Genomic DNA, 25,277 nt, shown 5'->3' on the forward strand with positions numbered 1-25,277 from the left:
AGTTACCACTGGGCATTGTTAGCCTTTTATATCTGAACCCAAAAATAAACCTGAAAAATGTAAATTTGAGTAAATCCTGTGACGTTACTTGAAAGCATAATATTTCTCAGAAAGTACACCAGTGGTCTCAGGCTGCATACCCACAATATGCTAAAGAAAGTCTCTTGGTTTAAACTGAACCAGTACAGCTTATCTTTAGTTGTGGTAATTTTTTGCACTCAGCTAATCATCCTTCCTCTGGGCTAATTTTCTAACATTGCTGTTTATTTGCTCTCTACAGCTGTACTTAGGAAATGAAAAGACACTAACACATAGTTGTATTTTTCTCATTTACTCCTTTAAATGAAGTTAAAGAAACTCTCCATGTTAAGGAGCAAAAATTCTCAGGAAGTGCTTTCATTAAAACTCTGTTGGCAGCAACAACTATGCCTCTGGCATTGAAGGTTGCCTGTGTCTTGCTTCATTCTCAGTTTTTTTAATAGACTGTATGATTTATTTCTGTTGAAGTGATTCAATGCACCGAAGCAGTTATCTTTCTTTTGTTTTGTTCTGACATTTCACAAATTATTATTTTTGTATGTAATACTTTTATGGCCTTATCCTAATATTGCAAGAGTATTTAAAAGCTTTGAAAACACTAAGGCAAGGAAAGGGATACTATGGAGATAAGGTTTTATTTGTAAGATCATTCTGTTCTTGCTTTCAACACTTAGGCATGAACAAAATAACTTCTACTCTTTGATGCCTCTGACTTGGAGGGATGAACCTACTGACGGAAACAGCCAACTCCTTTTTGCCTAAACATCTGCTTCTGAAAATGCCAACTGAAAGTCCGTCATGGAAAAGAGGAGAAGGAACCGTTCTGAGAAGGCAGTAACATCATGCCAGGCCACAGAATTGTAAGGTAGAATATATGTGAATATACTATTTCTTCTCCTAGCTCTTCTGGCAAATGCATGAATTGGTAAACCTTAAGTCAGATTTAACAGTTTAGCTATTTTCATATGTTCTCAAGGAACCTTATAGATATCAAGAGGAGGAGACCTCTTTAGTTCGGTCTAATGGCAACTCCTTTGCCAAATGATGAGAACCTTTCTCTTCTCTTTAGCGATTTGTTTAGTACTTTGTTATATTACATTAAATCATATTCTTCAACTGGCAAGTTTTACTGCACTAGATTTTCAGCAAGATTTGTGGATAATTCTTAGGCATTGACACATTTTCCTCTCTGGATTTTCTGTTTGGCAGTGTAAAATACATTACCTAAGGAGGTTAATATTAATAATTTGGTTTCATAGGTCTAACTCTTTGTTTATGCAAGAACCATTGGCAAATAATTCTGGATATTTCAAAATATTCTATGGAAATGCTGGTACATTCAGTATACTGTGGTTCACAACAATTGACTATTTTTTAATCAGGTCAATAAAGTACCACAATTGTGATAAATGACGTCCCAAGGGAAACCTCCACTGTAACTGCAGCTTTTCTGTATGCAATCAGGTGCTCGCTATTCCTTGTATCAGTGAATTTTTATAGTCAGTAACAGAACAGACATTTTGTAGTGTGTGCTGGTTTTCTATGGCTTTTTCATCTTGAAAGTGTATTTTGTGCTGCTACATCAGCATTGGGCAGAAGGGGAAGTGAAAAGCTTTCCTTCTGTACACAAAAGCAAAAAAAAGTAATGTCTTTCTTGCCAAAGAAACTGAGAAGTGAAGACTCAGGAAGACAGAACTGATAGGAGGGCAGAGAAGACACAAGGAAAGCTTGTGAATACACAGCAGTTTTGAGTATTAAACAGCACTTTTTGAGTGATTTATGTCAGTATCTTTAATTTGGGAAAGCTTAAATTAAAGACAGAATACAAAGTGTTTTCAGGAATCTGAAAAAGGGAAGATCTAAGAATGCTGATTCTGTTCACTACTCTCTCCTGATGCATTTTGGGAGCTGGAAAGATCACCATCTCCACTCTTTCTCTAGGTGGAACCCTCAGCATGATGTATGGAGAACTTAGTGTGAGCAGTGCTGCAGACTGAGAGGTTTTCTTTATGGGAGTGAGAAGGTATGTATATGTAGTTTTATTTACATGCCCTCACTCACACATTATGTGTGTGATGAGACAATATATAAAAATATATAGATATATGTACAAATTCTTGTCTTCTGTATTGTGACAGGTTTTACTGGAAAATGTCCACAATGATTTAAATACAAAGGATAAAAAATATCGCATAGCTCATGTCCATCTAGTTATAACAACATCAGAAATGTTTCTTAATAATAACAAATAACAAGCCTAGGATTTATTTCAAATACCAAACCTATTGAGTTTTTCAATGTTACACCAGAAAGCTTCTTGGGTCACTGTCCTCTCATCTGTGCCCCAGACATGTGTATATGCATACCACTAATAGTGGTATTTCAGTATTCCAGTGATCCCTGGAATGGTCTTGTAAAATATGCTGATGACAAACTTCTTGTTTGTCGCATACACATAGCTGTATAAATACTTCGTTGGTATTTCTGAAGAATAGTTGACATGCTGACTGCTTGAATTAAAGCTCAGATGGAAGAGGAGCTGACTAGGTCCCCAGGGGAGCAAAGCACTCTTAATATTTTAACTTTTTATACTCCTTTCAAAGCAAATCTTCCCCAGGAGCTTTTTTATTTACACGTAACTGTAGATATTTGTAGACACAGGTGGCAATGCTTTACTCTTAAAAATGCGGTTATGAGCACTTCAAGAATGTTAATGATTACGCCTGGAATTATTTATGTTTCCTGTTACTCCAGTTCATATGCTCTCATATTCCTTGAATAAAATAGTTCATACTGTACTGTACAGTACTGGTTTTGGCTGGGATAGAGCTAATTTTCTTCCTAGTAGCTGGTATAGTGCTATGTTTTGGATTTAGTATGAGAAGAATATTCATAACATGCTAATGTTTTGGTTGTTGCCAAACAATATTTCTATTATCAGGGATTTTTCAGTGAGAAGGCTTCAGGTGATAAGAAGCTGGGACAGGGCACAGTCAGGACAGCTGAACCAAACTGTCCAAAGAGATATTAGATACCATATGACGTCATGATAAATATATATTTTGGGTGAAGAAAAAGAAAGGTGGAGGATGTTTGGAGCGATGCCATTTGTCTTCCCAAGTAACCATTACGCATGATGGAGCCCGACTTTCCTGGAGATGGCTGAACACTTGCCTGCTGATGGGAAGTAGTGAATGAATTCCTTGTTTTGCTTTGCTTGCATGGGTAGCTTTTGCTTTAGTTATTAAAATGTTTTCATCTCAAGCCATGAGTTTTCTCACTTTTACTCTTCTGATTCTGCCCCCTATCCCACCAGGAGTAATTGTGTGGGACTAAGCCACAACATATACACATTTTTAGATCCAAAAATTCCACAGACTAATTTGCTTGTAAAAATTATTTGACAACGTAGAACTTTTCTTCCTCCAGTTGTAAAGTGAGTCATACAACCATGTACATCTGTTCTTGGGTGAATATTCCTGTTATTGAAACTGCAACAATGACAAAGTCCTTGGCACGTAAAATTCCAGGGTATTCCGTGAAAGTAAAGGTGAAAGTGAAGCAATACAGTCATGTCAGGGTTCAAAAAGGACAGGTAGGTCAGGGGTACAGGAACCAGCTGATGAAAAGTTTAAAGAGATTTTCCCAAGCATATTTTAAATGATACCCTGAATAAAAGTATGCTTTTCTGGTTTTAAGTCCTAAAGCTTCCTTAAGCTTCAGTCTGTACCCCGGATTCTTTCAAGTGATGGAAGTTCAAATAATGTTGAAGCATCTGTCTCTGTTGCCTTCCTGAATGAGGTCCATTAGTTTATTTTTCAAATAATAAATGTCTTGTTTCTTTATATTCTCACTTTTTGGCAAAATTCACAGAGTCCCTTAATCTTTCTGCCTGCCATCTGCTCTAATTTTTCTTTTGATTGTAAATTTTATTGACCAAACATCCTACTAGTGTAAATTAATGAAGTCTTATTGACTTAAATGGAATAATAATGTTTTATAGCATCTGAAATTTTGGCGTTAAGTGTCAAATAAATATGTAAGTGAAAATCAGGATGCTGCTATTGGCTAGGGCATATCCCAAGCATGCTCTTAAAGTTATTTATTTTTCCCATGTGTGTTGTTGCATGGTTTTGTTGTTTCAGCCAGCATAATCTATAGATCTCTCCCCTTTATTTGCCTTATTTTCAAAATATGCAAATTAGAAACAACATTATTTCTCTTTTGTTATTTTTCTCTGTAGTAGATTGTCTCTCTAGATCCTTGGTTCCCATCATAAACCAGGAGGGACTAATCATTCTCTGGGAAGTTGTAGAACATGTTATTATCTCTCAAGGAAGCATAAATGATTAATTTAGACTGGATAAAGAAAGTTAAGTAAAACAAATTTTGCCTGTAGTGACTATCTACCTTTGCTCACTGTGTCAAACAATTCTTTTTTGAGTGCATATTGATATTTCTGAAATCAGAGGAAAGAACTCAGCAGTTTTATATTTCAATTATATGCAAAAAGAGAAGGTATGCATTCTGAAAGTATATCTAACATTGGTTTATGAAAAGCACAACTCCTGAACAACTAGCTCCTGTTCCTTTGATTAATCTCTAGTTATAGATGCTTTAAAACATTTTGCACTCTCAGAGGTGTACCTGAAAACATGGCTAAGGCTCGTACCTTGCCCACAGTATTCCATTTGGTTAAACTATACTGTCCTCTTTTCTTTCTCCTTTTTTTTTTTTTTCTTTTTTTTAAGTTATTGAGGATTTCAGTTGTGGCTTGATACCTAAATCTTCAGATTTTGCAGTTATACATTTTCCTGCACTGTTTGATATGGCTGTCACATTCTAGGTTTTCCATTAGTCACTAACCTAAACAGCATGATTATTTGTAATAACATGTAAGGAACTCTCACAATAATGGAATCTAGAAAGTTAAGTAGCAGAGAAAAGTTCCTCTATTTGAGACATTTTCAAACAAGAAATGAAAGGCATCAAGTGGCAGCCTTGTAAATAGGAACATATTTAAAAGTGCAAATGGAAAAAATAAGGCAAAGTAGGTCAGGGATGATTCTACTGATGCATCCAAAGAATAACTGACATGTGTATGAGAGGGTCTGTCATTATCTTGAAGAGCTTTATCCTACAAAGCTAGCAAAACATAGAGTTGAAAGTGCAAGTAGCATTGAGTGGTTTGGAGCATGTTTACATTTCAGAGAGATAAACAAGGGCAATGTGTGTCTGCAGTCAAGAGTTTGAAACTGCAACAAGAAAAAACCAGAGAGTATACTTTATTGGACACTATTTGTCCCTCTCTCTTTATTCAGTCACTTGCCAACTTATATGATGCTGAAAGTTTAACTGAATTGGTATTTGTTTCCAAATAGTTGACCTGATGTTGTGTAAGATGAGTCTTTTTAGGGTGGTGTCATTAGTCTGCTACGATAACACTGCTGAAGATTTCAAAAATATTTTCCTCAAAGTCGTTGTTGTCTTCTGTTTTTAGCTAGGAGAGAGAGGGACGACTCATGGGTGTTAAGCTAGGTTTAAGGCTGTATTTTTAAACCTTACTCTCCAGTTTATAAGTGTTCAGAGTCTGTGCAGAAATTCAGACCTGCTGTTATTTAGGAGTTATTTATATTCACAAGAAATTCTTGTTTCAAAGGACAGCATCAGTCAGGCCACTGTGTTGGGTGGAGTGGACATAAGTCAGTTTGATTGAAAGAGTCCTAATCTGCACATTCACAACTTGAACTGTTTCAATGGTTCTAATTTATGTTTCTCTCCATGTGAATTCAGATGCTGTTACTTGTGTTGTCTTGCCTCTGATAGAAGTTTCCTTAACGTACGTATGCTTTTTCTTTGGGTAGTGGATATTAAGACGGCTCCTTTTCTTTATGCTTGTGGTTGCTTTGTGCTAATTCCATAATGAAAAATGATGATAAAATGTTCTGAGACACATCATGGACCCCTAGAATTCCTTTTGCACAGGAAAATTTGTTCTAAGCCTAGTGTTTGCCCAATAGGAGCAGTGAATTAGAGGTGGTCGATAGCATCAGAAAACTCAGAAAAGAGCACTTCAGTGCTCCATAGGCTAATGTGCTTTTATAAATGTCTGGATAATATCTGTAGATATGTATGCTGTTTGGATAACTTATGTTCAGCCAGAGACATTTATTAATTCTGAATACATTATTCAATATGAATAATTCCCATCACCACCTTTCTGTTGCAGGAGTCATTTAAACTTAACAGGGTCTGTGTGTGTTTGTTTGTGTTTGTTTTGTTTTGTTTTGTTTTCTGATTAAGCTCTTGTTTATTGTCCTCATTTAGGCAGTGGTGAACTTGTGTTTCCATCATCAGAGAAATATTTTTCATTCTGAAATTCTGGTGTTGTGTCTTCTCTGCTCTCTCTCCCCATTTCTGATCAATAGCATTTGTTTCTTCTAGAACTCATTATTTTAATGCTTTACTAATTGTCAGTCCAGATCATTTGATATGTAGGCTTAAAATTCTTCAAAAGCGATCAATGCTGTAGCTCTGTTTAGCACTTTAAAGTTCAATCACTGATTCTGACCTGTCTCTTCAATTACAGTGCCTGTCACTTCAGGTTGCCATTCAAGTTTGTATCTATTATAAATAGGTTATGTTAACTTTGAAAGTCCTTTACATAGGCAATTTTACTGTCCAGTTTGATTTTTTTCTCTCTTTGTCATGAAGTTGAAGTATTATAGGAATCCTTCCTATATGCTCACGGACAAAATATGAAGCCTGTTTTCTCAGTAAACACAGAATCCGTAGGCCTAGCTCCTTTGGGGAGAAGAAAGTATGCTTCTCATAAAACAATCTTGATTATCAGTGCCTTTGAAAGCTACCTGAGACCCTGCTTGTGCCATCTCCATTTCTGCTTACTGCTTCTCTTTTGTCACAAATCGATGCTGTGTTTTCTACTAATAATTTTGCTTGAATGTCCAGTGAAGAACAGCACATTTTTTGACTGCTATGAACATTGTTTTTCAACAATCAGCAATAGCTGCTGAGATAATTTTTCTATTTAAAGTTAAGTTTGAAAACAATCTTTAAAGTAATTTCTTCCCTCTCTGTCTTCCAGTCGGTAATAACACTCACAGTGGATGTATGTATGTACGTCCATTAGGCTTGTGTGCCTAAATTAAAACTGTTCATATATTGCTAGGCAGAATTGACAGCTTTTATGTTTTTGACTCGGTATGACAATGCTGAAGTGTAACCTACAGTTAATAATCAAACTTATTTTTAGGATCTAGGGACAAGATTAGTATTTTCTGACCAATTCACATAGTTCCATTATAAGCAGTAACAAGGAAGGCAGAAAATATTCACTTGGATTTTCCTTCTGATCATTCTAAGATGTTAAGTCCTGAAAAGTAGATTTAATATTCATAGGTATCTGAGTTCAAATTGCAGTATAAGTAATTGCTAGAATAGACTATAAAATAATTATAATCATCAACATAAAACCCCCAAACAATTAATTGATTGATTAGTTTTGTTTAAATTTATTTCTTAAGGCAAGGAAGTAACACTGTTTTAATCTAGTTTCAACTATGTATGAAACACGGAGACAGGTATAAATCTTAACCTTCTCTTATCTCTCAGTCACCCCTTTCCTGGCCCCACTACATTTTCCCTATTTTCAAATGGTGATGAGGAAACTGGCTTAGTTTGTTCACACACTATGTATTCATCTCCATGGGGTTTCTGGTTGCAACAATATTGATAAAAAAACAAAGAGAAATCATAACACAAAAGTGAAGAGGCTGTTCCAGCTGTTCTTTGTGTCTGTTCTATGTCTTGACATCCTCTGAGCTGCATCCTGCTCCCTGCAAGATCACCTAATCTCAAGGAAGGCATTTGGAGTCATAAAGCAAAGTGCCCGGCTTTGCTGCGGAGATCAGAGATGTTTATCAACAGAGAGTGAAGCATCGTGCAAATTCTGAGCTTGAATCAGGGATCAAACACTAATCCTCTAGGCAGCCCTTTCAAATATTCTGCTGGTCTTGGTACCTGAGGGCAGCTTGAAAATTAGGTTTGCTGCCAATACAACTGTATAGCCCCATCTCTTTGGTTTCAAATTCAGTTTGTGGTCTATTAAACACAAGATGAAGACAGCTCTTAAGTTTGAAGGCTTTGTTTATATTTGGATAATCAAGGCTGATTTCCTAAACCACCAGTTCAAAGCAATGATACAAACAAAGGGTATTTTTAAGTCATTATTAATAGAAATTGTGTCCCCGTTGTGTATCATCATGAAAAATGGCAGCTCTTACTCTTTGAATACAAAAGGTATAAAACCAAAACAAAATCAAACATTTACTACCTGTCTTGAATTCAAATCAAACAAAAATGCACTATGTCATTCGGTGTGTCATAAGAGTTATCTTTTGAAACACAAGGGAGATGACTTATGGAATAGCAATATGAATGTTGGTTTCTTCTGAGTTTTTCAAAGGGCAGGTGGGGAGGACTTATTTTTGTTTGTTTGTGCTTTGTTTTGTTTTCTTTGTTTTGTTTTGGTGGACTTCGTGTGATTTTTAGTTAAAGCTCTCAACTGAGGTCTAGCAGATTAGAATTTAGTTCCTTAATTAACTGCAGGTCATGGCACATAATTTCATTCTGCAGTTTCAAAGTTATTTGATAGCTAAGTTCCTCTGACATAAATCAGTGGACACGGCAATTCATTAAGTTTTTGTATGCCACATTATCCATTCAGAAAATGGGTGCATTAATGTTTGCTTCTTCCCAGCTTTTCTCTCTCCTGTATACAGCTGAGCTTCTTAGATAGAAGTCTGTCTTGCAGTGTGTTTGCACAATAGCCAAGTATAATCCTGCCTCCCTCTTAGTTGGAGAATCTAGATACTGCTGCAATATTCAAATTGTATCAGTAGTTATGACACCAACTTTATATTTTCAGTCATATTACTCTATTTGTAGAAGCAGAATAAGTAGGTGGTTTAGCAAAAACAGATGGTGGTTTGTTTATTTCCCCTGACTGAATGGATGTTTCAGTGTTACACGTTAGCACTACAGTTAGCTGATTAGTCCCAAATGGCTGTTTTTTATCCATCCTTGATCTGAATCTTTACAAAAATACCTGAGCTTTGTGGACCCAAATATGCAACCTTTGTCTTCTCTCATTCTTCAGGTATGAACTATGTCCACTTGAGTTACTCTCTGCCTTCATAATGCTTGAAAATAAAGTACATTATGACTAGTATCCTACAATTATTAACATCACAGTATAAATACAAGTATCCTTCCGGCATAGTAGTTAAAATATGAGACCTTTTTATATACTCTGGGAAATATAATTGGAAATGGTTTGGATTTGGGCTTTTTTTTTTCTTTTTTTTTTTAGCATATGGATCTAAATTGGATGTTTCAGAGCCTGACGGTTTGTTCAGAATTAAACCTTGTGTCATTGCTTCCAAGTCAGAAATTTCTCTAAAGCTTTTTGTTCTAGTAGACATCTAAATCACAGAAGAAGAAGATATCATTGAGATTGCTACATTTGTATATATATATATATATATATATATATATATATATATATATATATGTTTTTTGTAATTTCTACAACAAAGATATGCAGGTAATAAATTGCTTGTAATTCATCATAAGTATTGAAGAAGCATATCTTAAATGTTACATTCCACACAAATACCTGTAATTAAGCTTTTTGTCTTTACACTTCAGTATTTTCAGAGTTTATCTTGAGCCCTATTATGTATCCCAGAAGAAGAACAAGCAAACATTTCACACTAAAAACAGGAGTCAGAATTAGGGTATTTCACATCTGCCATGTAGACTTCAGCTGAAATAAAAATATTACGTAAAATGGATGGCTAAAATTAAGTCCTTAATTACTTATTTATATATTTAAATGTGTGCCTCTATTAAAAAAAAATAAGATACAGTCTCAGATACCTGTATTTAAAACAGAGCACTTCTTACATGCAGCATTAAATATGCACACTCTGTATTGTCTGCTGAGAAGATACGTTGCCCTCACTGCTATGTGGAGGTCTCTGTTATCCAGCAAGCTCAATAAGCGTATAAGCTACTTGACAAATAAAAGCCTCCTCTTTTTCCAGCTGCATGTTACGGAGCAGATAAGAAAGGGCACAGAGCTCGGGTTGCTCCCGTCCTTTCTTTCCAGCCTATTTGAACTGAGGGTTAGGGCTACCAGGCAGAGCTGCGGTGACTCCAGCTCAGGTACATTCCCCGAGCTCTTTTCAAAAGAGCTGGTTCAGGTACTCTTGGCAGTGTAGCCACGGCAACACAGAGCTCAGCCCAGCCTAATTGCCCGAATATTTACACATCTTCTCAGGGGGTTTTTTAGCCTATGCTGAACCACTACACCTTCCTCACCCAAACTAGTGCATTTAATGGTAGTTCAGACACCTATACGCAAGCTGCAGTCCCACCTTTGACAGCAGAGTGGATATATACTCCTTCTTAGGCAGGGTAATTTAATTCAACTGCAGGAGTTTGGCAGCCTGAAACATAAAGCAACAGGTCAAACTCAAACTGGTAGGCTGCAATTATATAAATCAATAGCATGCCCTCCTGCTGCTACTGCCTTCTGTAACTGTCCTTAAAAAGAAAGGAAAGCAAAACAAACAAAAAGATTAGGAAAAGAGGGAATTGGAAAATAGACGTTAAAAACAGAAGAAAATGCTCTGTGTGAAGAAAGAAAATTGCAGGACTGTACAGTTAGAGAGAACATAGACTGTCTCCATGGGTGATAGAATCAGGAGTGATATGCAGAACGTAAATCAGATATTCCTATTAATTGTCTCTCAGGATGGTGGTTTATGCTATCATCACCTCTGAAATAGTTTCAAGCTGCATGTCTCTTGGGATCACGTAACAGCGGATGTTATGTGAGCATAGTTACAAATACTTCTTCCACTGTGTAGATTTCGACAACTTTTATTTATTTTTATCTATATCTGAAGACACCTCCTGCTTCAATTTCACAGCAATATACACTGCAGCCAAAACAGCTTCGAATTCAGACACAACACAAGTCTGACTGTGAAGAACAACCTTCTTAATAATTTGAGGTTCATGTTCCTGAACCTTGCTTTAGATGAACTGATATTTTTTGTTGAATGAGTCTTTGCTTTGATAATTTAGTTTGTAAACTGATGTCTTAGATACATGTGTGTCAGTGTATTCAGAAACTACAAGATAGGGGCAATTTGCATTTTTATGCAACTTCTCTATCTTGCAATGAAATCCTAAAGTACTTAAAAAGCATCAGCAAACTGCAACCATCAGACATACGTTACCTCCTTGCAGATTTCTGCAGTTTTTATTTCTCTTGGGAAATGTGTACTGTGGAGCTGATGGTCTTGAAGACACCATTGGTTTCTTCAATTTCTCTAAATGTGATTTTGAGTTTTAAAATTGTGAAGGCAAAGGAGAATCAAACCCCTCAAAAGGGAGAAGAGAATAATTTACATGCAAAGGAACAGTCTGAACAGCACCTTAATCTTCCACAAAATGAGCTACAAGTGTGAAAGTCATTAGTGCATAGTCCCTCTGTTTTCTTGTTGGCAATTAAGATCATTCTTAACAACATAGTTTATGGGGAATGGAACAGATTGTTGCTCCAGAGAGCTTATTCTGAGCAGGGGCAAATATTATGGTTGATTTTTGAGAATTTTGAAGAGCAGTTTGGATTTTGAAGATCCTCGGTTTAACTTTGATGAATAACCAAGATTGTTATTTAAATCTAAAAATTCTCGATGAAGCGGTGGGATTTTTTCAGATGGATTTCACATACAATTTTACTGTATAAGTGAGTTACATAGGAAAGAAAATGAGCTTCAACAACTAACAGCGAGTTTATTACTAAGTTCCTGAGGGCGCATAAAGAAAATTCCGCTGTTATCACAGGCAACTTAAAAAATTGACAGCTAAAATGGCTCCTGTATTTGACCTGCCCCTTTCTTTTTCAATTTGATGGTTTGACATCTCCATCAATCTAGATCTGACTTCAGTGCTTTGAAAAATTTCAGCAACTATTCATCTTTTTTTCCCCACCATTATTTTGTCTTCAGTGTCAGCGTGCCACTTCATGTACAACTGAGCAGATGCATATCTCTAGGATTCTTTTTGGTATCTTCTGGTGGAATAGTGTTTATACCTCTACAGAATTCCAAATTTGCATGGAGTTTGTTGGGATTTTGATTATGTTCTCTGTCCCTACATACAGCTCTACTTATAACCGGGTACTGATTGCAAAGAGAATTTGAGGAGCTTCTTTGACGCTTCTTTGGTTCCTCATGGGAGTGAGTGGGTACATTGTAATGTACAATTGTTCCTTTTGGACAACTTTATGGACTACTGATTGATTTAAGTAAGACAGTTTCTGAGGGCTGTCACCTAGTACACCTAGTAGACCTGGTACACCTAAAAGTTATGGAGAAGAGCTACATTTCCAGTGGTACCTGTAAAGGAAGACAGCATGATTTTATTTCAAAATACTGTCCTGCAACACACGACTTGGTTCTTGTACCCTTAAGTGGCCATGCTCTCTTGCAGTGCCTCATTGCCGGTATAATGTCAGGTGCTAGTGACCTAGAAACAAATACTGAACATTGAATTCTTTGCAGCAACTATGAGTGAATGGTTCTTCAATATTTGATTAGGAATAAAGTAGAAATGGCCACTGTGCCTTGTGACTTGTGCAACAAAGATTACAGAAAATGTTGCATAAAAAGGTATGTAATGCCATACAAGGTTTCCTGTGGAAAACGAAGAAAATGTAAAAAAACCATCAAGGCCACAACTTTTATTGTTACCTTCAAGAAACAATTCAGCTAATAGTTGAAAAATGTTCCTCTAGATAGTTTAAGTGGTTTTTATCCACACAATATAATTGTTGTAGTGGATTGTCTTCTGTACGATTTTCATAGGAAGCAGTTCCTTCAAGGGAAAGTTCTTTTCCACATGAGACAATGTTAATTCAAAGCAGTATGCCTCCCAGCAGGTGACATCTGTGAGTACTTGGCCCACTGCTATAGTGTAGAATTAAGATTCCACTAATTGTTGGTTTGAAAATCTCTCGTAAAAGTGAACTGGAAAGCTCAAATAAAAATTAAATTAATTCTTGACTTATGTTCTTGAAGACACCTGTTGACCACGCTTCCAGGGTATGTGTTACAGTTTGTTCTTTTTTTTAAAAAAAAATAATAAAAGTTGTTTTCCTTCCCACATCTACAAAAAATTACATAGCATTTTTACCTCACTAAAAATATATCAGAAAACTCTATTTTTTTCATATCGCTAGTACCACAAATTGTAAAGATTTTTTTTTCCCTGAGATCTGACAATGTTTGGCAAGAAATTGGCATTGAATGAGAAAGTGCCAATAATATTCAGTAAACGGACTGCAGAGGGATAAGTGGGTGTAAAAGGTGAAATATATTTGTTTGCTAATCCTGCTGTAAGTGGTAGGAGTGAACACACAGCTCTGCAATTAACCACTTTGAAATCAGATCTGAGATTACTGAATAAAAGAAGTCTGGACCACTACATATTTGAACATAGAAAAAATATATACACGTATTTGTCGTAAGCAACAGAATACATCAGGACCATTGTTGCTGCACATTATTCCAGGTACAAAATGAGAAGGGATGGAGATGGTGGCTGCGACTGTACTTTCAATATCCAGCCTCACGTGCAAGAATTAATCTGTGTTGTAGACAAGGTTTGGAAGGTGATTTCATTTCGTTGTGTAAGATCTTAAGTATGATCAAAGGGTAATTTTGTGAAGATTACTGCCCGCCCCCTGCTGCTGTAAAGAAAGTAATTTAATGGTGACAGAAGATATGAGAGGGCTTATGTTTGTGACTTTGAACAAATGACAGCTATGGAGCAATATTTGCCACAGCTGCTAAAGTAAAAATAGGCCAAACAAGGTGCCTTCTAGTTAGGCTGCCTTAAATCCAGATTTTGCATTTTGGAAAATCACGTCTTTTTCCTTGAACAACGATTTTCTGTATATTGATGGGAGATGTTCTTCCTTAGCAGTTGGTTTCAGGGGTGTGGGAGCCAGGGGCCATGACATGGGCAGGTGCTCAACCCTCATCCACAGTCCTGCAATATCCAGCCAGGGAACTGACACAAGGCCAGATGGTGACCACAAGGATGAGGCTAGGATATTGCCATGTTGGCAAACCACATCAGTGGTTTGTGGCAGGGAGGGAGGTGGCCATGGAGTGATGGTTGAACTTAAAGCAGCCTTGAGAGGAGGAGCTGTAGAGGGTCCTCACAGCCCATCCCCACCCAGCTTCCTCCCAGCTGTCCTGTGGCTGATCCTGGGCAAGGCTGGTCAGGAACCCACCATCAGACCCCTTGGGTAAGGGGCATGAGGCCACGGAGGTCATGGGGTGATAGAGCAAATGCTTGATAGGATATGGGTCAATTTTTCTTTTGCTGAGGTTGCTCACCAACACTGGGGGGCTGCTAGGGAGTGTCTGTGTCAAATACTTGGTCTGACTGAGAAAGGCCACTGCAGAGTGGCCACTGAAGCAAAAGCCGTGGCACCTGCATTTCCTGATGTAGGTCAAAAGCTCTCTGTTTTTCTGAAACCACTACTTCATGGTAGACTTGCTGTTTATCAGCCCGTAGCCAGTCTACTGCATGGGGAAGAACATCACACAGAGTGATCTGGTTAAATTCCTGAAGCCTCTTGTACTCCTTGGTTCCCTGGATATCAGTGAACTGAGTTTCAATCCAAGTTTGGAGTCATACCTGCTTTGAGGTAGAAGCTGATCCCAGCAGTCAGTGCTGGCATATATTTTAATTGTACTGTATGGGCAGCATTTGTGGCTCTTGGCCACGTGGAACCACTTGGTGTTATTAACTAATGCTGGAATATTTGGAGTCATTTGCTGATGGAATAGTGCTACTCTTGAATATTTCTAACCATTTGTAATAGGCAAGCCTTGAGTAATTTGCCATTGTTTTTAAACCTTGAGCTCTCTCTTAGATCTTTGTAAATATCTGTTTATATTTGACATGATATCTTAAAATCCATAGGAAATCTACAATACAAATACAGCTGCAGTGTTTTCAGCATAATGCTGATATTCATTTTTATGTTTACCTTGCATAGAAGATCGCACATACAGTAAATATCTCAGGTTTGTTTTTCAAAGCTTCTGAAGGGGGTGATGTTGAGATGGCTGAGATATGATTCCTACCAGTATGAATTGTGGGAGTCCACCAACAGAGGTGACTGAATGCAGATGACTAAATGAATCAATTACTTCAGCCTCCAATATGTGTTCCTGAAGTCATGTAGAATGGAGTGAAAATGTTGATGTTGGAGATAACCAAAAGCATATTCCCATCCAATTTGTTAAAAGAATGCATTAAGTTTTCTTTGAAGTTGACTGACTGGATTGATGAAGCTGTGTCCAGGGACTTTTTTACCTACCTCATGTATAAGAACGAGTTTCTTGTTTACTAAACCTGTTTATTAAGCAGTGGATAATAAAAAGGTATATTCAGAAAAAAAATAGCGTAATAATTTAAAATCTAGTGAATCTGACTTCTAAAGGAAGGTAACTGAGTGCATCCTACTCTTTTGCTTTTTGGGTTTAATAGAAAGTTCTGTGTTTCTCCTTTTTTTTTATAAAAGAAGACTAAAGACACTAGCTCTTCTTCTCCCACAGGTAAAGTTAGCCTTTCTATATACACCTGTAGCTTTATATTTAAATCTGCCAGCTTTTTGTTTATATTAAAAAGAGTACTTTAATTAAGGGTCTTGCATGCATATGCATGATTTATTACTGTCTGATGTGAATACACAAAACTGGACAGATTCATCCATTATAAGAAAAGTCCTGGTTTTATTTACAACCAATACTTCTGACTGATTTTGCTGCTAGATAAACAGTTGTGTCTCAAAACCACAGGTAGTCTTCCTTTCTTCTCTTTGATTTCACTTCATCATGATTTACGACAATTTCCAGTCAGTGTTTTCTTTTGTAAAAAATTATCATGTGACATATATGAATCCAGTTATAGCTTTAAGCTAACATAATCGTTGTCCAAGAGAAGGCAGCAGTTCTATTCATGGTTATAGATATCAGGATGAATAGTGCTTTTCATTGTACATTTTTGCAATACTGCTACGTCTTCCTACAGCAGCACAGATCAAAGAAGACTGTGCTGTCGAGACTGCAGGGCATTCTTGATTCAGGGTTGCAAAAGAGATTAGAGCAAACAGTAGGTAGTCATAGTCCTTTAGTTCTTCTGCTGGATAACAGTATGTACCTACAGCACCAAAATCTTTGTGGTTCCCAACCAAATAGACATTTCACCGAGTACCTCTAGGAGACAGCTTCTTCACTATAATGAAATCTCTGAGAGGCTGCAGACAAGAACAGACTGTTAAACTACCAAGATATATTAAAGACATTTTCTTGCTTTTTTTCTTTCTTCCCTATCTAGCAGAACATATCTGATATCTGGCAATAGGAAGTCAGCAATATTCCTACATTTGTTACATTTGTTACTCTTTTTTTTTTTTCCTGTATATCCAAGTATTGATGCTGAGCAAAGTCAGTACTGCAATTTTCCATTGAAAAGACAGTTTGTTGCTGCCATTGTTATGTCTTTTCTTACGGTTCTATGGACAGGTATATTCAGTGAATTCTGTTTCTCTAATTGAACTACTACAGACTTTTACCACTTTCAAATATGTGTTTATAGAACTTAGAAGACTATCTGGCTATTAGCCTCTCTGTACTTTTTTATGGTAACTAGGAAGCTATGAGTACACAATGTAATGCTTTTGCATGAAAGCATAGGAGCATACTGAATATCTGCCAGGAAAGCTTCTAAGTTTTGTTAGTGTTGATACTATGTTTTGTCAGTAGTAAAGCTGACTATGGGAGAACTTAATGCCACGGGTCAACACCTTGTAGGAGATGAGGTAGAATATTACAGATTAAACCAGAGTATGAATGTGTGTCATTAGTTTGTGTTGAAATGACAGAGAAAATTCTCTGGTCCAGAAGGAAAAAAGTGCCCTGAAAACTCACATGATGCATTGTTTCCTATATCTTTGTGTTCCTTTCTCGCCACCTTACTGGTTTGAATTGCCAGTGGCATTTCCTCACCTCCCACCCACCCTTGAAGGATACCAGTAAAAGTGAGGATAGTTCCTAGTTAAGAGCATTCAGGAGCACAGAAGTTTTGCCCTAGTGCCTGGATCCGATATCTGGCATCATTAACAGCCTGAGTGAGTGCCATTGCAAGTGTAATAGAATTATATCCAGCCCTATAACTCACAATGTGTTGGGACAGTGATTTCATACTGAATACTCAACATGACTGTCAGCTATGACAGAAATTGTCTATCAGCTCAAAACAGAAATGCTTAATAGTGTTCCATCCTCTCTACTCAGTTTGGCTGTGGGGTCAATAGGAGGCTTCTGCCCGATTTTTTTTAACTCTGCCTGTCCTAATCAGAGATTATTTTTTCCCAAATAATGACAGATGACATGGTAAAGCAAACATCCCAGGGCCTGTGGTTCCAGTGTATGCTCTGGTTGAGAAAGGAAATTAACTAACTGTAAAGAGGAGAGCTTTGTAGAGGACTAGCCTTTTCCACTCTGAGACACGCAAAGGGAAGTCTTTTAGATGCTATCAATGTGCAGAGATAAATGAAAGATCTTATGTTTCTTTTGGAGCAGATAGACCCCTAGACCACCTGACAACAGATACTGAAGTTCTCATTTCAGTGCGAGATATTTTTAATCATCATAAAACATCATCACCATACCATGTGCTTTTGAATACCTTGCATGAGTCAACCTGCTGGCCTGTTCTTTAGGGTATTCAATGGTATTCTACCCAGATATTCTTTAGACTGAAAAAACTATTATAATTGCAGAAATTCAATGAATGAGGGATGGAAACTCTTTCAAACAAAAGAGACATGTTTGTGTTTATAACACTGAGGAGTAATAAAATTGTCTGAAATAAAAGCTTATTTGGGAAGAGGAAGGTTATGAGGCTCATTGCCTACAGATCATTAAAGATCCATCACGGAGGTTGTATGCCCAGGTCATGCAATATTTCAGAAAGACAGAATACAAGAGGGAAACAAAGCCTAGTAATGTTCATTAGATGTGTATAATTAAAAGAGTAAAGTGAATGAATCTATTATTGCTTGCATTACAGCAGAGAAGGGCTAATGGCCAAAATCAGAGATTAGCCTAAAGGAGTCTAAACTGTTGTAATTTACAGTTTGTGTGAAATATTCCCTGAAGGACTGATTCATCATTCATTTAGAAACCTTTTATTCTAGCTGTGCAGAAGAGCACTTAATTCTGGACATGAAGCTTTTTATTTTTGGCTCTGAGTTCCCCATAATGATGCCTGTGGCACAGAAGTCATTATATAAATTTCTGGATCATTGTTGTGCGTCACAAATCTCCTGCTTCCCATATCTTAGCCTAGGAAGTTGAGTTCGTTTCAGAGACAGTCTCAGAGGTTACCTGTGCTGCCTGGCTCATCCAAAGGGCAAAATACTGCTATTTGTCTCTCCTGGAGATGACAAAACAATGAATATTGAATCAAAGTTTAAATTCATTTTAAATAGAAAGTGAAGTTATTACTATCTACCAAGAAAACCGAACTGAGATGAGGTAGATGGGACCTCTAGATCATGTTTTGGATTCAAGGCATTACTACTATTGTTTCACTTCAGACTTAAATTTTTACATAATAATTACTTGTAACAGTAGATAAAACAGGTATCCGGAAGTTTCCAGTGGACTGAAATGAACCTGAGTGAAATTTAGGGCTCAGCAATAAATATCCTAGTTTATATAAATATATATTTATAATAAGAAATTATCCTGACTAAATATAGTGTAAAATCACTAGACCAATTTAGACAAGAATAGAAGTCAACAACTATGTGCAAAGTGTAAGCAACAACAGAAGAGGACATAAATAATGAAAATAATTTAAGCAATATACTGAATACTATAAAAAGAATACATCAGCAATGCTGGAAGAACTAAAATTAGACCTATAGAAACGCATATACAAGACCTATTTTAGGTAACAAAACAGAATGCACTGAAGAAAGAAATTAAAACATCGGATGAGAGGATTAGAAAATAAGACAGAGGGAATTATAAAGCAGACAATCACATGGATGCATCTCCTGTGTATTTACTTGAGAGATCAAAAAAATATGCCATCCAACGCTATTAGTGTAGACAGTATTCTGAATGATTTTGTGACCAGTGAGGCAGAAGCATTTAGTAATTTAACTCAAATGAAAGCTATCAAGTCTCTACAACTAGATGAAGTTTATTCTAAGGTTTTATTAAGGAAGCTATGGAAAAATTATGCAGAGCACTGAAAAGCAGCATGGGACAATTGTCAGGCTGCAGTGGGTTAAGAGAACAAGATTACAGTAAAAAACAGGCCAAATATTGTGGAGTTCATTTGTTGTCCTCATGCAGGTCTTAGTAAAGTAGATCTTTAATGGAACATCATGGTGGAGTTTTGTTTCAGTTAGGATGTCTAGTGGATTTGATCAGGGTCTGAAGACATGACTTGCGAGTCAGAGGACTCTAATCTGGTAGCTGTAGTGAAGGTTGAAGGTAGTTTCTCTGAGATTATCCTACTGAGATTACTCCATTGATACAAACAAACACATTTTCAGAGGACGAGAGGAGAAATTGATTTAGTCAATACCTTGGCTTCATGCTGGCACAAATAAAAAATCCATTTTCCATATAGATCAAAGTAGGAGTGAATAGGACAGAAAGGCTTGTACTCCCTACAGAGAACAGAGAAACCAAGTAAAAAGAAACAAGCTGCATCAATTGACTTGAGTAAATGGAACTGGCCCAAGCTCTCATATTTTGATCTTGGAAAATGTTTTTTCTTACTCTCTATGTAAATACACCTCATGAGGGAAGGTCCACTTGTGACCTAGGCTACTCCTGTTCATTGGGTTAATGTAAAACTGCAACTACCCCTCACCACTAAATAAGCAAAAACTACCTCTGCTTTACCTCAGCTGTGCATTTTGCTCCTCTGACAAATGATACAAAAGGAGAACATGATCTGAGATGTTTTTTTCTCTTCAGTAGCTTGTTCCCTGTGACTAATAAACAAGTACACATGTTGCTCATGTTACTTGAGGTTTCCAGCTGGCCCTTTCATAACTCCTGCAGCTTTCATGATTGTGACAGGTATGTACTTTCTAATTGGAGTTTTAGGACCAAAATGTTCAGATATATCACTTTCTCTCACCTTTGTGACCGTCTAATGTTTTTATTTTCACTGACTTATTTTCTTGCCAGTTTGAAGCTGATACCTTGTGGTTCGATGCTACACATCCTCACTGATATAGAACAAAAAGAGCTGTTTCACAGAGAAATTTTTTCAGCACTGTCCAAAGTAAATGTTTCTGTATCTACTTCTGTTAATGTAATTTAATTTTTAAGTGTGAAGAGCATAATTAAGAAAATATGACACTAACCTATACAGGTAATTAAGACTAGACAGTCATAAATCCATTTTCCTGACTTACTTCCCTGTGTTTTCTTGTTAATTCTGCCGAGTAAATGTGTCATTGAGACAATGTGTTGGTAACTTTCAGCTCATTCATCATCCATCCAATTTTTAACAGAAAATATTAGCACGGGAGTGATACTGGAGCAAGAATGAATATAGTTTCAATATCAGATCCAAGGCTGAATTTGCAGGTCAAACATCTCCACGGAATCATATTTTTAGTTCTAAATGCAGCAGATATTTTCGAGTCTTGAGAGATAATGCACAATTATGCTTTTTATGCGGGCATTTTTTACAGGAAAGGCAGGATTACCATCTTCTGTAATAAAACTGAGAATAAATAAACGTCAAAGTGGACCTAGGCCTCTAAATTCCCTAATTTTGTATATGTGTTCCTTTTTATATAATAAGGCCTGATATCCTTCCTGTGTTTTTTCTTGTATCCAGGGAGTAAAAGAAAATTGTGAAGTGGGGTGTCGCATACATTGATACAATATCTTGTGTTTGGGGACTGTGACATTTCATTATGGGCTGGCAAGGACTGCAGTAATATATATTGCAGCTCAGATGCGGGTCTCCTTAAGTTCACGTAGAAGTGGTAAATATTTTCTAGGCACAACGTCTGAGATTGTCAGAATTTAACAAAAGTTTCCTTGAGCAAAAGGCCAAGCGGGATGTTGAACTGTGCCAAGAACCAAACTTTATGTACAATTCTAACCTTCTAGGCACTATGGTCACATATTTTCTCCTGGGGCGAAGAAGAGTCATTTTACAGGTAGATGTATTTTACTATTATAAAACTTTGATTTATGAATTTTAATATTAAACAAAACAGTGCTTTCAAGTGAATTGATCTTGAAACAAGCAAATATGTTGTCACTTAACCATATGCTTAATGCTATGCTACTTATAATTGTAATGATTGTTTGCCAAGCATAGTTTCAAATAACGAAAGAAATGCACAGATGGTTTTCTTATTTAAGTGCATTAAAATGCATACGGAATGTTTAGAAATGCAAATCCTTTAAATCAACTACTTGATAAAATCAGGCTTTGTTCCAAGTTGTTGTAATAGAGTCTCTTGCATATAAATAAAAGATTGTGTTACAGAAAGAGAGAGAATAAGTCATCTGTAGAACAGCAGTCAAGAAATGGAGTCTGAAAAGGGTGAAAACACAGGGCTTTTATAATACTGAGAAGGCAGAAGAGTTGGAGAAGTAAATTGTCTGCAGTTATTTCTGTGGCTGACTGTACAGTAACAGCAAGATTATGTTGATGCATTTGCCCCATTATAGTGAGTTAGAGTGAATTTACTCCTTTTAATACCTCAGCACCAGAAGCTAGCATTGCATTATTTTGATTTATAGCATTATTAGCACAGTTTATATTTCAGTGCCCCCTCTTAATCCTCCCATTTATAGTGTTATACAAGTTTCTCTTGGATTTCAGCATTGCCTTCAGAAAGACAGTAGTTTTCCAAGCGAACAGATATTAAACCAATGCTAACTGTGATGTATAGTGATTAAAGCATACAAATGTGAGGGCATGTAGATAGGCAGGGCTGTGATGGAAAGCTTCTTGCTTATTGTGCCAGAAATAGATTTTTCAGGGAAATTCAGAAGGGCTCTGCAATTGGATCAGTGTCAGTAAAGATAATTCTGAGGTGACTATCTCCCCTGATGAAAGGGAGATTTGAGGAAGCCTATGAGAAAAGACCCTGGAAAAATTTGAGACAACAAACAGAAGTGGGAGAGTGGTTCTTGGTAGAAGGAGCAAAAGAGAGCTAGAAGAAAACAAATATGAAATAGAGAATTTGATGAGGTCGGAGACAGGTTTGTGATCACCAAATGGGCTTATTTTTTACTTACAAAATTCCAGTTTTGTTCAATGGCATCTCTTCTTTTCTATGATTATAGAAGTCTAGGTCCATCTAGGAAAATTCTGAGTAACTAAGGATATATTGGTGGAGTCAAACTAAAAGGGAGATTGTCTCAAACATAGTGTCAGAAACTGCATTTGCTTTTGGGCCCAACAGGGGTGGTTCAGTGTTTCAGGTAGATGAGACACTTTGACATGAAATGTCTGCAGTTGTGATGTGGATCAATGGATCATTTGCTAGCTCAGTGGCCTAGCTGTGAGGTTGGGTTGGAGAAGGTTTAGTTTTAATTTCCCTGGTTGTTTTTTTTTTTTGTTTTTTTTTTTCTTGACAATTGAGTAACTGGAATACTGAAGGCAGCTATTTGGGAGATAGTAGTACACTTCTCAGGTGTCTCAGGCAGAGTAATGAATATTCTTTGCTGGTGTTGCAAATGCAAAAAGTGGAACGATATCAGAAACACATGCAGTAAGGAAAGACTTACATCAAAGGCTATTTTATAACACAAAGCAGATGAAACAGACATCTGTCTAGCTGCAGCTAGTTGGATCATTTTGATCCTCCTGTTCCAGCTGGTGAACACAATATTGGGTGTCACCATATAATGACTTTACCAGCAGTTTAGCTAGTACTGTTTGCCTGAATATGTGATATCTAGAGAGTAAAAAGCATGCCTGCCATCTCTTTTAGTGGCTCTTTAATAAAAGCTGCTTGTATAGCCAGTACAATTAAAACCTTAGTCAATGTCAGGACAAATGCATTGCTGATGCCTGTATTTAATGCTAAAATAAGAGACAAAAGATGCAGCATAAAGATAATATATTACGATGGTGTTTAACAGACATGAATAAATTATAGCAACTTTCTTGCTATTCATACTGTCTTCAGAGGACAGAATTTGCTCTGTGTCCTTCAAAGATCTGAGTTATTGTATGGAATGACCAATAGTGTAACAAAATACTGTTTGCTTAATCAAGTGTATGTTAGAGAGGCTTGGGAAGAGTGAAGACAAGAATAGTCATTTTGTTTTATGTAATAAATTAAGATTGGTATAAATGAAAGTGACATTTCTGACATATATTCTATATTCTCTTTTCTTTCATGGACTAAGTTTCAGAGAAATAGAAACAGAACAAAATCTTGACAAAATAAGCCTTTGTTTAAAAAAATTGTGCATGCTAGTGATGCATGATCTTCCCTTCCCCTTCCCCTTCCCTTTCCCTTTCCCTTTCCCTTTCCCTTTCCCTTTCCCTTTCCCTTTCCCTTTCCCTTTCCCTTTCCCTTTCCCTTTCCCTTTCCCTTTCCCTTTCCCTTTCCCTTCCCCTTCCCCTTCCCCTTCCCCTTCCCCTTCCCCTTCCCCTTCCCACTGTGAGCATGTGTATTTCTGGTGGGAGCAATTTTTTGTTCACAATAATGTATGCATGTATATTCACATGCATACCTGAACCTGAGATTGGAAGCAGACTTCATAGAGATCACAGTTTTATTCTTTCAGGTTTGAGGTTCATCCAAGAAGCCGAGGTAATGCCCTGTGAGGCCAGTGATCAAGGAGAGATAACAAGCACATGATTGTGAATAAAAATGCTTCTCAAATTGCAATTGGAAAAAGCAGCTTTATTAAATTGGACCAAAAGATCATTTCCCCAGTGCCCTGTTTCTAAGCGTGGTCATGAGCATGTCCTAGAGGAAAAGTTAGGCAGGCATACCTTGTTTAATACTCATCTAGGCTTCTGACTTAGTTGTTATTTATGTCTGTTCAGTAGCTATCAATAATTTTCTGCGGACTTCAGCCTGTGTATTTTCTCGCTAACATCCTGTTGCATGCTCTTTCTGTTGGATTTGAGCCTGGCCGCTGACTTCTGCTCAGTTCTTGTCCTCAGGGAGGTATGAGCAGCTGGCCCATTTTAGCATTGTGAGTCCTGCCGCTTCCAGTCACACAAAACTTGTCGCTTGTCCGAACTAAAGAGTCGCAATTTAAATCTTCATCACCCAGAAGCCGTTCTGTACCTTGTAGCCCTTCTCTGAACCTTTCAATTTTAACCTCAGATGTGAGCAGATGTGTAGAGTAGCATAAAGATATTCTCTCTGCTCCTGTCATAAGAGGATCAGCTTTTAAAGAAATGGTGTTTCATCATTAGCAGAGCATACCCACTCTTTCTTGTATTTCTTGTACCTTGATACTTCTGTGTGACACTTCCACCGAGTTTCCAGTGTGCTTATATGTTCTCACTAGACTTTCCTTTTCTGCTCTCTCATTTCTCAGATTTTTAGCATTGGTGGTAAAGCATGTGGTTTTGTTCTCTTGGCATCCCCTTGAAAAGGCACTTTGACATTTTTTTATATGACTATTTCTTATCCTTCACGAGTCAGAGAATTTGGATGGCTTTCTCTGTAAAAGACATGGTCTTTCGCGCATCTTAGCTTTTCCCCACTCTTCAGTTTAAAAGTTCACTTACAACCTTACTGTCTTTAAAGAGCAGCAGTCTGGTTCACTTACAGTTCAAATTAAACCCATCCTTTGTTTCTGGCCTCTTTTTTCTCCAGCAGCACTCCATCTGAATCATTTATGGGGAATTAATCTCTGATAGGAAATTTGTTTACAAACCCATTCTCCAAATATATTCAAACAAAAGGCAGGATAAAAGTTTTTAAAATGTAGCAGGGTACAGAAATTTGATATAACTTTTAAAAATGTTGTTACCAGTTTTTAGATACTTTGCATCATAATTCAAAATTAAAGAAGAAAATTAAC

At 36.9% G+C, this 25,277-nt stretch overlaps 1 long non-coding RNA gene across 1 annotated transcript in view; it reads left to right on the top strand.

Moving 5' to 3' along the window:
* Positions 1-753: 753 nt before the first annotated feature.
* LOC110355293 (uncharacterized) overlaps positions 754-25,277 on the top strand; it is a 37,335-nt gene continuing 12,811 nt past the window's right edge. The window contains exons 1-2 of the long non-coding RNA XR_002407843.2: positions 754-904; positions 1,981-2,062. This is a non-coding gene — a long non-coding RNA (uncharacterized LOC110355293). The remainder of the gene's footprint in view (positions 905-1,980; positions 2,063-25,277) is intronic.

This window comes from Columba livia, chromosome 2 (assembly GCF_036013475.1).
Source record: "Columba livia isolate bColLiv1 breed racing homer chromosome 2, bColLiv1.pat.W.v2, whole genome shotgun sequence".
In the NCBI taxonomy this organism is placed as follows: domain Eukaryota; kingdom Metazoa; phylum Chordata; class Aves; order Columbiformes; family Columbidae; genus Columba; species Columba livia.